A 14,350-nucleotide genomic window follows, 5' to 3' on the forward strand; every position below is an offset into this window, starting at 1 on the left:
TAAAGCAGAACATCATGGCGGAGGGCATGTGGTAGAGCAAACTGCTCACTTCATGGTGGGCTTCATTTTTCCATATATTTGTTGGCCATTTGTATTTCTTCTTTTGAGAAGTGTCTATTTAGTTCATTTATTGATTGGGTTATTTGTTTGGTTTTGGTGGGGAGTTTTTTGAATTCTTTATGTATTCTGCAATAGTCCTCTGTAGAAAGAGTCGCTGGCCAAGACTTTCTCCCATTCTGTAGGCTCTCCCTTCGTGCTCTTAATTATTTTCTTTTCAGTGCAGAAGCTTTTTAACTCGATGCTGTGCATTTATTAATTCTTGGTATTGTTTCCTGGGCATTAGGAGTCAACACCTGGTTCTTAGAGCTGTGGGAGTGGACGTGGTCAGTATGGTGAGAGCATAGCAGGGTGACAGCTGCATTCATTTCCTAGGACTGTTCTGACAAAGGGCCACAACTGAGTGGTGACAATGGCAGAAATCCACACTTTCACAGTTCTGAGAGATGGAAATCAAGACACCAGCAGGACCTGCTCCCTCTGAAACCTGCAGCAGAGAATCCTCCTCTGCCTCCTCTGGCTCCTGGTGCGTGCCTGCCATCCTGGGTCGTTCTTGGCTGGTGGGTGCATTGTTCCAACTCCTGCCTCCTTCAGGACAAGGTGTCGTCCTCCTCCCACATGTCTGTCTCCATGGGCTAGCCTCTTCCTGTGTGTCTTCTGTGTCTCTGTCCCCCCTTCTTATAAGGACACCAATGACTTTGCTTAAGGCTCACCCTATTCCATGTGACCTCTGCTTACCTAATTATAGCTGCAAAGACCCTATTTCCAAATAACTCAGAATCTGAGGTACTAGGGGTTTGGCTTTCAACACATCTTTTTGATGGATACAACTCAACCCATAACAAGTACCCAGAGAAGTTCTGAGAAATAGCAATGTTAGAGGTCAGGTGTGCTAGATAGACCGGGTAAAAAATTAGCAGCACATTGCACATCTTTTCCATACAGTCAGTGCTCCAATTAGAATGACTGTCTCTTTCCTCATAATGCAATAGAGTCCATGAAAACAGGGACTTCATCTCGTTCCCCAACAATTGTGGGGACAAATGCGGAACTAAGTTACCTTTGCTATAACTTCCTAAAACCATGGGCTTAATTATCATAGGAAAATTATCATAGGAAAAGCTCAAACTTCTGAAGACATTTCACTAATAATCTCTGCAGTTCTGTGTCAGCTTTCTGTCATTGTGACAAAATACCTGAGAAAAACAACTTAAAAGAGGAAAGGTTTATTTTAGCTCACAGTTTCAGAGGTTTCAGTCCAGAGTTGCTTGGTTCCATTGCTGTGGCCTCATGATAAAGCAGAACATCATGGCAGAGGGCATGTGGTAGAGCGAACTGCTCACTTCATGGTGGCCAGGAAGCAGATACAGAGAGAGGAAGGGTTTGGAGACAGAATAAACCCTGCAAGGCATGCTCACAGTGACCTACTTTTTCTAACTAAGTCTACCTCATGGTGGGAGGGTGGGGAGGAAAGAAGCAGCTCAGGACATGGCACTCGGGGAGCAGAGGGAGAGAGAAAGGGGGAGGGGAGAGCAGTCTGCTCACCAGGGACAAAATATAAACTCCAAAGGCATGCACCCACCGGCCTGCTTCTTTCAGTCACATTCTACCTACCTGCCTACAGATAGCACCCAGTGAATCCACATCATCATATTGGGCACTGGTTGGGCTAAGGCTCTCATCACCCAATCATTTCACCTCTGAAAATTCTTGCATTGTCTCATACATGAGCTTTCGGGGGATACTTCATACTTAAACTTGGACCACACCTCTGCTTTACCCTCCTGACCTGTCCACTTGCTCACACAAGTTTCTTCATTGTGTGGATGTTCCACATCTGTTTCAGTCCTTTCCAAAATGTGTTCTTCCAGATTATGTTCCTTAGGACAGTCGTCGTGAAATGCTCCACAACATCAGGGCGCAGAAATGGCCACATCTCTTTTTTTTTGGCTCAGTTGCACAATTAGGGAAAAGGATGCCTCTTTTGGAAGCTTTCACTCCCCTTGCGAACCTCACCTAGGAGTTCTGGTGCTTCATTCACTCCCAAGAGGAGTCAGTAAGGTCTCCATGCCCAAAAGGAGAGAAATCAGGGTCTCCTCAGTTTTCTACTGCAATTGATCCTAACTGCCACAAGGGGCCGCTGTTGAAGACTTTTGTGCTCTCTGACAGCCAATGCTGATTTTCTGAGACCTCTTTCTTAGAAAGCTCAGCTAACCATCACAAACCACTAAGATCTCTTTTTTCTTTTTCTTTCTCTCTTTATCTTTTTTTAAAGAACAATTCCAAATCCTCAGCACTAAATTCTAAGAAAGTGCCACCAGTAGTCTCTTTCAGCCGATCTCTGTGCTTTGATTCTTGCTCAAATGGATTTTCCTAACAAGTGGAGGGAAAGCAAAGATTCCAAAGACATTGGGAAAAAGAATTGATGGTAGAGTTGGAAGAAGAAAGTAGATGCTGTTTTACACACAGAATTCTTAAATTCTTGCATTGAATCACTTCAGCGTTTGTGTGAAGTCTTCAGTGATCATTTATGAAGAATAGCTCTAATGAATAGAGCTAATCCGAAACCTTGGGAGAAACAATGACTAGTCACCAGGAAGTATAGAGAACTGGTACCAGTTCCTCTGGCTGCCAATATGTAGAATGTAGAAAAAAGATCTCTGGACATTGAAATAAGAAGGCCTGGATGGAAGTCCTTGACCTGCTGTTTATTAGTCTCGTGCCCTTGGAAAGTCATTTGATTTCTTTGAGCACAACAAGTAAATCTCTGCATAATACCGAGTGATCTTCTTTGTACTGTATATTCTGTGGGTTTTGACAAACATGGCATGTATCCACCATTTCAGTCTCAGATGAAGTATCCCCACTGCCCAAACTCCTCTTCCCTCCCCTGGACCCCATGCAACCACTGATATTTTTTTTACCATCTTCATAGCCTTACCTTTTCTGGAAGGTCATATGGTTGGAATCATACATTATATTGCCTCTTTAGACTGGCTTCCTTCATGCAGCAATATACATTTAAGGTTCCTCCACGGCCTTTCATGAATGGCTTGATTAGTTCATTTATTGTCCTTGCTGAATAGTATTTCAATATGTGGATGCATTCTCAAAAAGATTTTACCTGAAAAAAGAATGCCAAAGACTACGCAGCCTTAGAGTTAGATTAAAGTAAATATCAAGAGCTACATTAAGGGGAGGAAAAGGTAAGAAGGGCGGTTTGACATGGGGGACTAGGGGGATGAAACCTAAGTAAATACAGATGTGTAGATGGCAGAGTGATGGGTCATGGGCTGTATCTGAATATAAGAGCCACAAGAGTTTCCCTCCGTTCCCTCCCTGAAGCACAGCTCAGCTTCCTACAGCCTGGTCCCCGAAGTGCAGAACCTGAGCAATCACTATTCCATGCTACCTGTGCTTGCTACTGATATTCTATTAAAAATCAAACAAACAAAAAGGTGAAGTCCTCTCTCTCTCAAACTGCACCATTCCTAGCCATATGCCTAACACAAAATTGCATGCAATAGATGTTTTCATAAAAGACTGAAGAAAGACAGGATAGGCTTCTAGACCCGGGGACTGTTGGGAAGGTAAAGAAAGGGAGGAGGCCAAAAGACTGGGTTTGTAATGAGCTTGCCATAAGGCCTCAGAGATACTGTTACCAAACCCTAGACTCCTTTTACAAACTGCTGAGCATTGCAGAGGGACTGTTTGCACCAACTGAAGCCAAGAAATCCTCAAGACCCCTGACAATAAAGGAAATAGCAGCCTGGCGCTTGCCTGTGGACCAACCCCAAGGTAAATACGCTTGTGCAGCTTCTCACCAGTTCACCTTCTACAGCTGGATCTTTAGCGCCACCTAGTGGTACAGCCTCCAGGCCGGCTGCACTACAAAAGCCCCTGGACTCAAATGCCCTGGTTTAAAGCTGCAAGGATTAAAGCTTTCCTCTTAAGGTCCAAGAGACTATGTGGTGACAACGAGCAAACTGAGAGCTTTAGGATTAATGTCAGAGAATTCAAAGTCACAGAACTAAATCTCAGCAATTACATACATAATTAGTAGCAGGATTTTGTATTTGTTGCAAATCGTTTTGAAATTTTGGACATTGAGAGATTTTGGACAATGAGGCCAAGATCAAAAGTTAAAGCTGTGCAAAGGAAATGAGGAGCTGAGAAGTAGAAAGGACAATCTGATCCAGACTAAGGCTCCATTAAATTCCCAAGGTCAAGTGTCCAATAAATGAGGCAAGAACACCAACTGGGTGGAGTGTTCTTTTCCTTTTGCTCTGATGCCTCAAAGTGCCCCTTTTTGATATTTGCTTTGCTTTGCTACAAATGCATTGAGAGTCTCCTAATGAGGGGTCAGTCAACCTTATTCTATTCTAAACTTACAACCATTCTCTCAAAGGCCCCGGGTCACTAAGCCTCTCATGCAGGAACTAGAATTCCCTACAATTTTCATAATATGAATGACAGTTTATTGGACTTGCTATATAAATGTTAAGTATCTTATATATAATGTCAATTCATATCCTTTTCAAGTCCCTCTCTGTATATATTTCAAGTCTCTCTCTGTATATATTTTAATCTTAGATTACTATGGATTGATTTTTTATCTTCTTTGTATAATCCACAATGGATTTTTAAAAATCTGAATTTTCTTTATGAACATATGGATTGGAATTTTAAAAGAGAATTTATACTTAGTTGGCACTAGATACTGACCAGGTGATTTTAAATCTACTAGTTCATTTAATCTTCATGACTAGCCCTATAGGATAAAATTAGAGCATTATGTTTATACTTATGAAACATCAAAGACTCAAAAATTGTAGGTAACCACCCCAGTGATGTAGGCTCAACAAAAATACTGAAAATTAAACCTGGGTTTCTGTCTTAAAGTCTAGTATTGTTTCTACCATATCACTTCAAAGTCCAGAAGTCTGTTTTATTATGTCCACCACTCTACACTGCAACATCCTTTCGGATAATCACCCCCTTTGTCTGCGTATTGAAGCTCTGACATAAAGACTCATGCTTAGCCTAGTGATTCCCAAACTCATGGAATCGTTGTTGTTGGCACAGTGGTGTTTGTTGTGTAGGGGTGCGGGGTGTGCATGTCTACCAACTTTCCTCTGAAATGATGCTCCATAAAGCCCACTGTGAGGAATGCTGGTCTGGAAGGTTGTATGCTGGAGAGTCCAACTGGACAGATCTGGACTAAGACACGGTTTTGAACTGAACACTCAATGCTCCAGAGTACCTTCTTGGTCATACTTGCCAAAACAGCTCAGAATATAATTGTATTTTGAAATGCTTATTTGCAAATCCTTGTTCAAAAAAGAATTAATGTAGGAGAACGGGATTTCAGTGGTATAATGATTATTGCCAGAGTTCTCAATGAAAATGTAAAATGTGTCTGTGGTGCTTCTCTCTTCCTTTCCTCATCATTGCTGCAGTCTGGCTGGACACAAATCACTGAGCCGCCACAAAGCACTTGTATGTTCAAACAGGAAACTTTATTGCCCGAACTCCACCAGCACTCCACACACACTCCCCGGGAACACTCCCAGCTCTCCCCCGGGCTCCATGCCTACTCTCTGACCCTTGAGAACTCAAGGGGAACTCAAGAGCTGCCCTATTGCAGGACAGTAAAGGTCTAATATACAATTGAATGCAAAGCTTAACATAACCATCATCATCTCAATGGCTCACCTCTCAACCACTCCCTTCTGGCAAAACACCAGGCGTCACCCCGACTTGGCTGTGGCCCTCAACAATCGTCTCTCCTCTTGGGTTGCTTTCCACAGGAGCAGCCCCTCTTTTCCTGCCCTTCCCAGTGGGCTTTGAGTTTCAAAGTTACCTCTCATACCCATTCCGATTTCCTCAGTGTTTACAAGTCTGATGTTAGGAAAATAATCTGATCAAGTTGATATTCATTATGTTACCGGTCTTTTGTGCTTCAGGAATATCTATAATTGAATTTAAATCTATAACTGGAAAATTCCAAATAGCTTTGGGTAGATTTGGTTAAAAGATCATGTGATTCTTTAACCTGAAATGTGTCTGTTGAGTTTTCCTGTGTTGCTCAGCCTCTGTCAGAGGACTAGGTGTTCCCCATACCTATGGTTAGGTTAGGGTTTAAGTGGGTCCTGTGAAATTTCACATGCTGGGAGCTTGATCTCCCAGTGGGGGGCAGTGTTGAGGTGACTGGCCCTTTAAGAGGCAGGGCTTAGTCCAAGTAATTAGGTCATGGGTGGTCCGCCCCCTGAATGGATTAATGCTGTGTCCCTGGAGTGGGATCAGGTGTCATAGGAATAGATTAGTGCCCATGAGAGTGGATGCTACAAAAAAGCAATCCTGGCCCCTCTCTGTTTTCTTGCTTCCTTGCCCATACAGATGCCCCTTGTGCATACAGCCATTTCCCATTTTGCTTCTCTGCCATGTTGTGGGTCAGCCAGGGGCCCCCTCACCAGACACTGCCATGCTGTTTGGAATTTACAGCTACCAGAACTCCTTTTCTCTTATTAAGTATCCAGCTTCATGTAATGTTTTTCATTTTTTTAATTTAAAGCATTAAGATTATAATAGTAGCTGGCTTTATCCCAACAAAATCATACATGTGTGGAATCTGACCCACTCCATTTCACTCCCTGTTCCTTCCCCTCCCCAACCCCACTAATCTTCCCCTTTTTCATCCATTATCTTGTGTAAGTGTTTATAGCAACAGAAAATGGATTAAGGCCCTGGGACTTGCATCCCAGCCTTAAGTCTAGGATTAAGGAGGCACAGATACATACAGGGGGGAAAAACAACCATACATGACAAAAACAGGAAACACAGAGAACTTATGAACATGATGAAGAACATTTCACTCTTAGGGTGAAATTCTGAGTGCTTTTCTTCTTAGATTAAGACCTAGATAAGAATATTCACTCCTACCATCTATTATTATTCCCTTAGTAACAAGAGGGAAAAACAGATATGATGTATTCAGATTAGAAAGTGAGAAGTAAAACTTTACATGTAGACAACATGATTGACATGATTGTATACCTAGAAAATCCCCCAAATTACAAAAAATATTACAACTAATAATAGAGTCTAGTAAGGTTGTGGGATTCAAGGTGAAGGTAAAAAATGTGTCTCTATGTCCTAGTGTTACCGCTGTTGACTGGTGACGAGTTCTTGCTTCCCCAATGTTGAAGAATAACACCAAAGAAGCACGCCGAGGCAAGGTCAGAGTAGAAATTAGAAGTTTATTAAAGGACAGCAGAAAAGACTTCTCCCGGAGGAAGAAGGGGACCCAAGAGGTGGAATCCGTGGAAGTGCGGTTGTTTCCCCTTTTTATAGTTTTGGTGATGGAATGTAGGTTGGAAGGCCCGAGGGGTGGGACACAGGTGGGCCAAAGAAGTAATCTGGTCAGGAAGGACTTCTGAGTCAGCACCTTTTTGCTGGGGGCTGTTCATTAACATTTCTTTGAGGTGGACTTTGGCCTAGGGCCTTTTCGGGACTTCCATGAGTTGTCCTGTGTTTTCCAGGAGTCATTCTCCGCATGGTCTCCATTTTAGATTTCACTCCATATTAGACCCGATTTATCTAACTACACTGACTACCTAACTTTAAATCTGGCTTCACTAGCAACAATTGGAAATTTAAGTTTAAATTATGCCATTTATAATAGTTCTAAAATATTATAAACAGAGACATATTTAGCAAAATATAGAGTAAAACCTATACACTTAAACATTAATGAGATAACTTAAATCTAAATAAATGGAAATAAATACCATGATTATGGATTGGAAAGCTCTTGTAAAAGGGTCAAGACTCCTTAAAATGATCTGGAGATTGAACATGATTAGGATAAAAATCACAAAGGTTTTACTTGTTTGTTTGTTGTTTGGTGGAAACTGAAAAGCTGATTCTAAACTTCATATAGAAATTCAAAGAACATTTATAAAATATATAAAAATATTTTTAAAAAGAACAAAATTTGACAATTTATATTACCTAATTTTAAGATTTACTAAAAAGTCTTATTAATCAGGATATCGTGGTGTTCCTGTAAGGATAGACCAATGGAACAAAAGGACAAATTCAGAAATAGATCCTTATATACAGGTGATTCAGTGATTTTTCCAGTCATTGGTCAGTGGGAGAAAAGATGGTGTGATTTTGATAAATGATTCTGGAACAGGTAGACAGTTCTAGGGGAAAAAATGAACCTCAACCCTTAACTCACATCATTCACAAAAATTAACTTTAAAAATGATATTTATAAAGCTTTTAAAGGGAAACATGGGAGAAAATCTTTATGATCTTGAGTAAGCAAAAAATGTTTCCATCAGCCACATAAGCATGAGTTTTGAAAGAAAAAATTACTAAATTGTATTTCACCAAAATTTAAAGAGTTGCTCTTCAAAGTACACTTATAAAAAGGAAAATTACACTACGGATATGACTCTACACCATGTTCACCCAGAGGAAGGAGAAGTGCCCTCCAACAGTATACAATGTGTCAAAATGCATTCTACTGTCATGTATAACTAATTAGAACAAATTTAAAATTTTAATAAAAGGGAAAGGAGCCAGGTATGGTGGTGCCTGCCTGTAATCCCAATGGCTCAGGAGGCTGAGGCAGGAGGACCACAAATCAGCCTCAGCAACTTAGCAAGGCCTAAGCAATTTAGCAAGACCCTATCTCAAAAAAAATAATAAAGGTGGGCTAGGGATATGGCTCAGTGGGGTAAGCACCCCTGGGTTCAATCCCCATTATCAAAAACCAAACCAAACAAAACAACTTGGAGAAAATATTTAAAAAAACCACATCTCAGAAAAAAATTACACAAAACTTGAAAACGTGAAATTGAAAAACCAGCCTCTACCTCAGAGCAAAGCCTGTCCAAGGAAGGGACATGACCTTTGTCCTTGGAAAAACCCACAGAGCACTCCTAGGCACATTCCCACCTTGCTAAGTTGTTTATCTACAAATAACAGGAGATATCTGCTGCGCCAGGTGTCCCTGACTCAGTCAGGCTAGGTGGGGATCCATAGCAGCCCCCTAGCAGCCACCAATCAGCATGAGACAGGGAAATACCTGGGATGCCAGATGACCCTCCCAGTAGTTTATGGTGGTTGATAACATGTTGGAAAACCATGTAGTTCAGCACGTACACCCCTCTTGGCTTAAACCAATCAGTTCAAATGAATCCCCCTTTTGTACTGACCAATCACCCCTACCCGACTTGTTCCCGCCAGTGAATGTGCTAATCATGTTTTAGAGTTGTTATTTGATTTTCCCGCGGTGTGTGATGATTTGCTAAAAGAGGCTATAATGTATGTGAAGTCCCTGCCCTCTCCAAAGAATGTATAAAAATGCTGCAAACCCTGGGCTCGGGGCCTCTCAGCGTCACCAGTTGCTGTGTGTGCGCGCAGAGGACCAAATAAACACCTCTTTGCTGCTTACATCGATCTTGGGTCTCTGGTGGTCTTTTGGGGGTCCCGAATTCGAGCATAACAAAAATCTCTTAAAATTCAATAATAAAAAGAAAGAATACATATTTTTAAAAATGCACAAAATATTTGAACAGATGCTTCATCCAAGAAGATTTATTGTAGACAATTAGATAAATTAGGATATCTTCAATTTAAAAACTGACTTGAGTGTCAGCAAGGGTATGGAGCCATTGGAAAGTTTATACACAGCTTCTAAGAGCGTAAAACAATACAACCAGTTTGGAAAATAATTTGACAGTCTTAAAAGTTTAAATACATACTTACCCTACAACTCACTCATCACTTTCCTAATTACCTAATTACCATCAATTTCCTAATTACCCAAAATAATGAAAACACAAACACATGTCTACAGGAAGAACTTGTATACAAAGGTTGAACGCACCTTTATTCATAATAGAAAAATCTGACACAATCTATATCTTCAACACCAAGTGAATGGATGAATAAATGGTAAATCCATCCAATAAGTGACTAATCACCAATAAGAGGAACAACATGGATGACTCTTTAAAATACTGTGTTTAAGAAGCCAGAAACAAGAAGCTTCATACCATAAGATTCCCTTTATATGAAACTCTATTGGGCAGCCACAGAACACAGATGAGTGGCTGCCTGGTGCTGCAGGGAGGTGAGAGGGTTTACTGGGAAGGGCAGGAAATACTTGAGGAATGATGGGAATGTTCTGCGTCCTCCCTGTGGCCACTTTGGGAAAGTATGCATTTATCAAAAGTCATCAATTTGTATACTTAATGTTTTACTTTATTTTATTTTTTGTGTTGCTGGAGATTGAACCCAGGGCCTTGTGCATGCGAGGCAAGAGCTCCACCCACTGAGCTATGTCCCCAGCCCTACATTTAATATTGTAACTGTACATTTTATTGCATGTAAACTATTTATCAATAGATTTTTTTTTTAAATGTGGTGAGGAGCACAAGGATGAGGAAGGGTAGGTATTAGTACATTTTTATGCTGAAGAGGGTGTGTTTTGAGTAGGCTTCCTGCTGAGAGGGAAAGAAAGTGGAGATGGATTGAGAAAATACTAGAGGGGGCAATGACGGATGGGGAAGATTTCTTGAAGAGGGGAAGGAGGTGCCCTTTAGAGTACAGGTGGATGGATGAGCCCTGGATGGGAGGAGGCAGCAATCTCTTCCTTGTCTGCAGTGAAGAAAAGCTGTGTGTGGTACTCAGTTTGAGGAAATATTCATGGAATTTTTTATGTGGGAGGGCAGAGAGTTCAGGATAGTCCTGAACAAATTAGGACAGACATTGAAAAAATAATCAAACAAGGAAATATATAATTATAGATTATTATGAACCTTATAGAACAAGCAGAGTTTAACAGGAGGAATCTCATTTCTGTCTTTTAATGTTGTTGGGAGTGCTGGGGATGGAAACCAGGGCCTTGCGCATGCTCAGCAAGTACTCCACCACAGAGCTGCATCCCCACCCCTGAGGAACATCATTTAGACAGATGTACAGGAACTGTTTCTTGGGTGAAGCCAATGTTGAACTGAGAGGGGGAGGAGGAGCCAGAGTCAGGTGATGAGTGAATTGAACGGCATTAGTGAAGAGCTTGAGGTTGGAAAGATTTCAGTACATTGGGATGCAAGAAAATAATTAGAGGTGAGTTTTAAAAGATTAATATAGAAAAATGAAACCATAGAAAACTCATAAGAAATATAAATTTCCAATCACTAGGAGAGAGGATTCTCCAAGAGTGTAACTCTACAGAAAACTCAAGAGGTTTTTTTTTTTTTTTTTTAATATCAAAACATATCATTATGGTACAAAAGCAAATAAACTAGGAAAATATTTGCAACAAATAAGTCAAAGGATTATCATCCTTACTGGAGAAAGAGCATTCATGTATCAAACTGATAACGAAAGCCTTAAAATATGGAAACATGGGCTGGGGCTTTGGCTCAGTGGTAGAGCGCTTGCTTTGCATGTGTGAGGCACTGGGTTCAACTCTCAGAACCACATAAAAATAAATAAATAAATAAATAAATAAATGGATAAAGGTAAAAAAAATCTGGATACAGTTACTATTATATCATCTTGCTAAAATGATTTTATTCTTTGGCTGTTAAGATAAGTTGATGAAATTTAAAAAATTCAAATAAACATAAGCCAACTGCAGTGGCACATGACTGTAATCCCAGCAGTTTGGGAGGCTGAGGTGGGAGGATTGTGAGTTCAAAGTCAGCCTCAGCAAAAGTGAGGCACTAAGCAATTCAGTGGGATCCTGTGTCTAAATAAAGTACAAAATAGGGCTGGGGATGATTCTCAGTGGTTGAGTGCCCCTGAGTTCAATCCCTGGTACCCAAATTAATAAATAAAAATTTAAAAACCCAGCAACAACATCAAAAACAACAAAAAGAAAAACCATAAAAAGCAAGTTTGGAAAAGATAATAAAAACACAAGTAAAATATACTAGCAAATATTTTATGGATGGGAAATAGATGGAGTCCTTTGTGGCCAGTATATGGGGACAGCTCTCTTCCCTCGGGGTCCTTTTGTATTTGTTTCTTCCAGATTTTCAAAGAATATCAGCCTGGGACCAGTTGTTGTATTAATTTTCTATGTTTGAGATTTTCATGTTACTGACATGGTGTATATTTACATTGGAAACCTATTTGAGGCACAGGTTAGATGGTTTGATTTAGCATAGGATTTCTTTTCCCATCTTGAGCTTGGGCAGGGACACACAACTTCCTCCTCATCTTCCTAAGCTGGTGGGTAGGGCTTTTTCCTAGTAGCTCAGTGGGAGACCTTACTTGCAACCCTCCATCTTTGGAGACCTAAGTGTGGTTTATGCCTTGGTGGGTGCTGAGCCAAAATTCCTAGATGGTTAAAGTCTGGGATGGAGCTCTCAGCCCTCAGCCCCCAGCCCCAGCCCAGGCAATTATATCAACATTCTCATGTTTCATCCCAGGTTTCTGGTCCTGCTTAGTTTCTAACCCTATTGGATCTACCTTTCTTTCTGGCCAGCTCAGTTATGTATTTTGAATAATCTTGTTATGTTTTGCCCAGAATATCTAGGCATTGGAATTCAAAGACTTTTCGGGTCTACTCTACCATGCCAGAATCAAAATTCCAAATACGTCATCCCATTATGGTAAATGCCTGTTGCTCTCAAGTGCCCTCTGCCTAAATTGGGGTTAATAAGATGCAGATTTTTTTTATGCAAAAAATCAGGATAACATTATAGAATTACAGTCTTGATTGAAACTCATCTCAGTGTCCTCTCATCATAGAATTACTATTTTGATTGAGATGAATAAATCAAAAAAAATTTATGGGCCCTATGCTTCTCTGAAAGTGAAAACAATCACCAAAGTAAAAAATTTAAAGTTCATTACAGGCAGAATTTTCCCGTTCTGTCAGATGCTTAGAATTGGATCACTCAGGGAAATTGTTTTGCAAAACAATATTGGAGACCTTGCTTGATAGGATTCACTTGGGTATTGCCTTTGTTCTTTCTCCCTCTCATATTAAAAAACTGGCTGGAAAGTGCCGACCAGGGCCAGCTCAACCCAGGATGAGGAGTGACAAAGGATGACAAGGAGACACTTAAGAAGAAAAGTCACTGGCATGATTTAGATATGAGGTGTCCCCCCAAACTCATGTGTGAGACAACCCAAGAATCTTCAGAGGTGAAATGATCAACTCATGAGAGGTGCACCCTAACTGGTGGATTTGTCCACTAATGGATTGACCGGGTGGTAACTGTAGGTAGGTAGGATGTGGCTGGAGGAAGCAGGTCCTTGGTGGACGTAGGTGACTTTGGGGTTATATTTTGTTTCTGGTGAGCACAGTGTTCTCTGCTTCCTGGCTGCCATGTTCTGAGTTGCTACATCCTCCACCATGATGTTCTGTCTTACCTTGGGCCCAGAGCAATGGAGTTGGCTGTCTATGGACTGAACCTCTGAAACTGTGAGCCAAAATAAAACTTTCCTCCCGTAAATTGTTTTTGTCAGTTATTTTGGTCACAGTGACGAAAAATCTGACTAAAACATCACATTCAGGAAACGGTGGGGGCTGTGTAGATCCCAGATGACAATGGGTGTTACAGAGGGTTCTTTAAAAAATCCTATGTAATAATGTGGAAAATATTCTCTCTCCTAGGAAGCCACTGGTTTCTTGAAAGGCCTCATTTACATGTTTCCAATCTGGTAGTAGTAGATTCAGAGGATATTAAAGGTCATAATAAGGAAAGGATTTTAAGCATAAATATCACAAGAATACCATTTCATATTTTTTCTCAGGAGAAACCAAGTAGTTTAAAGAAGTATCTGTATGCATAAAGTAAGTAAACACACCAAAATGAATGTTAAGAGAATTTGTGCATATTTTTCAGAATAGAAGCACTGACTCTGGAGCATCTGTTCCCATAAGCAGATTCCATCTGAGATGCTACATGTTAAGGCTACTCATGGCAATAGGAGCATCTATCATTTTTCCTCTGAACTTTTACTTCTATTCCAGGCATAATAGAATCTACAGAAAATGAGTGTAGCATAGGTCCAAGGGCCAGGGAAATGAATGGAGAATTATTTCAAGTACTATGAATGGTTAAGCATACCAGCGATGTCAACTAGTTTTTTTCCCCCTGCCACCAATCTCTCCTGTTTCACTCACCTTAAAATCTCAACATCATTAATTTTAAAACACTGTCCTTGTTGTGTCAGCGATCTACCAGTATCTTGTGGCTTGTGGATTCTCAAGTCAGTACTCATGGTTCCCAGGAGCACAAAACCCAGGACTTTC

The sequence above is a fragment of the Marmota monax genome, unplaced genomic scaffold (assembly GCF_021218885.2).
Source record: "Marmota monax isolate L192 unplaced genomic scaffold, Marmota_monax_Labrador192_F-V1.1 WCK01_AAM20220418_F8-fsc00122, whole genome shotgun sequence".
Taxonomy (NCBI): Eukaryota; Metazoa; Chordata; class Mammalia; order Rodentia; family Sciuridae; genus Marmota; species Marmota monax.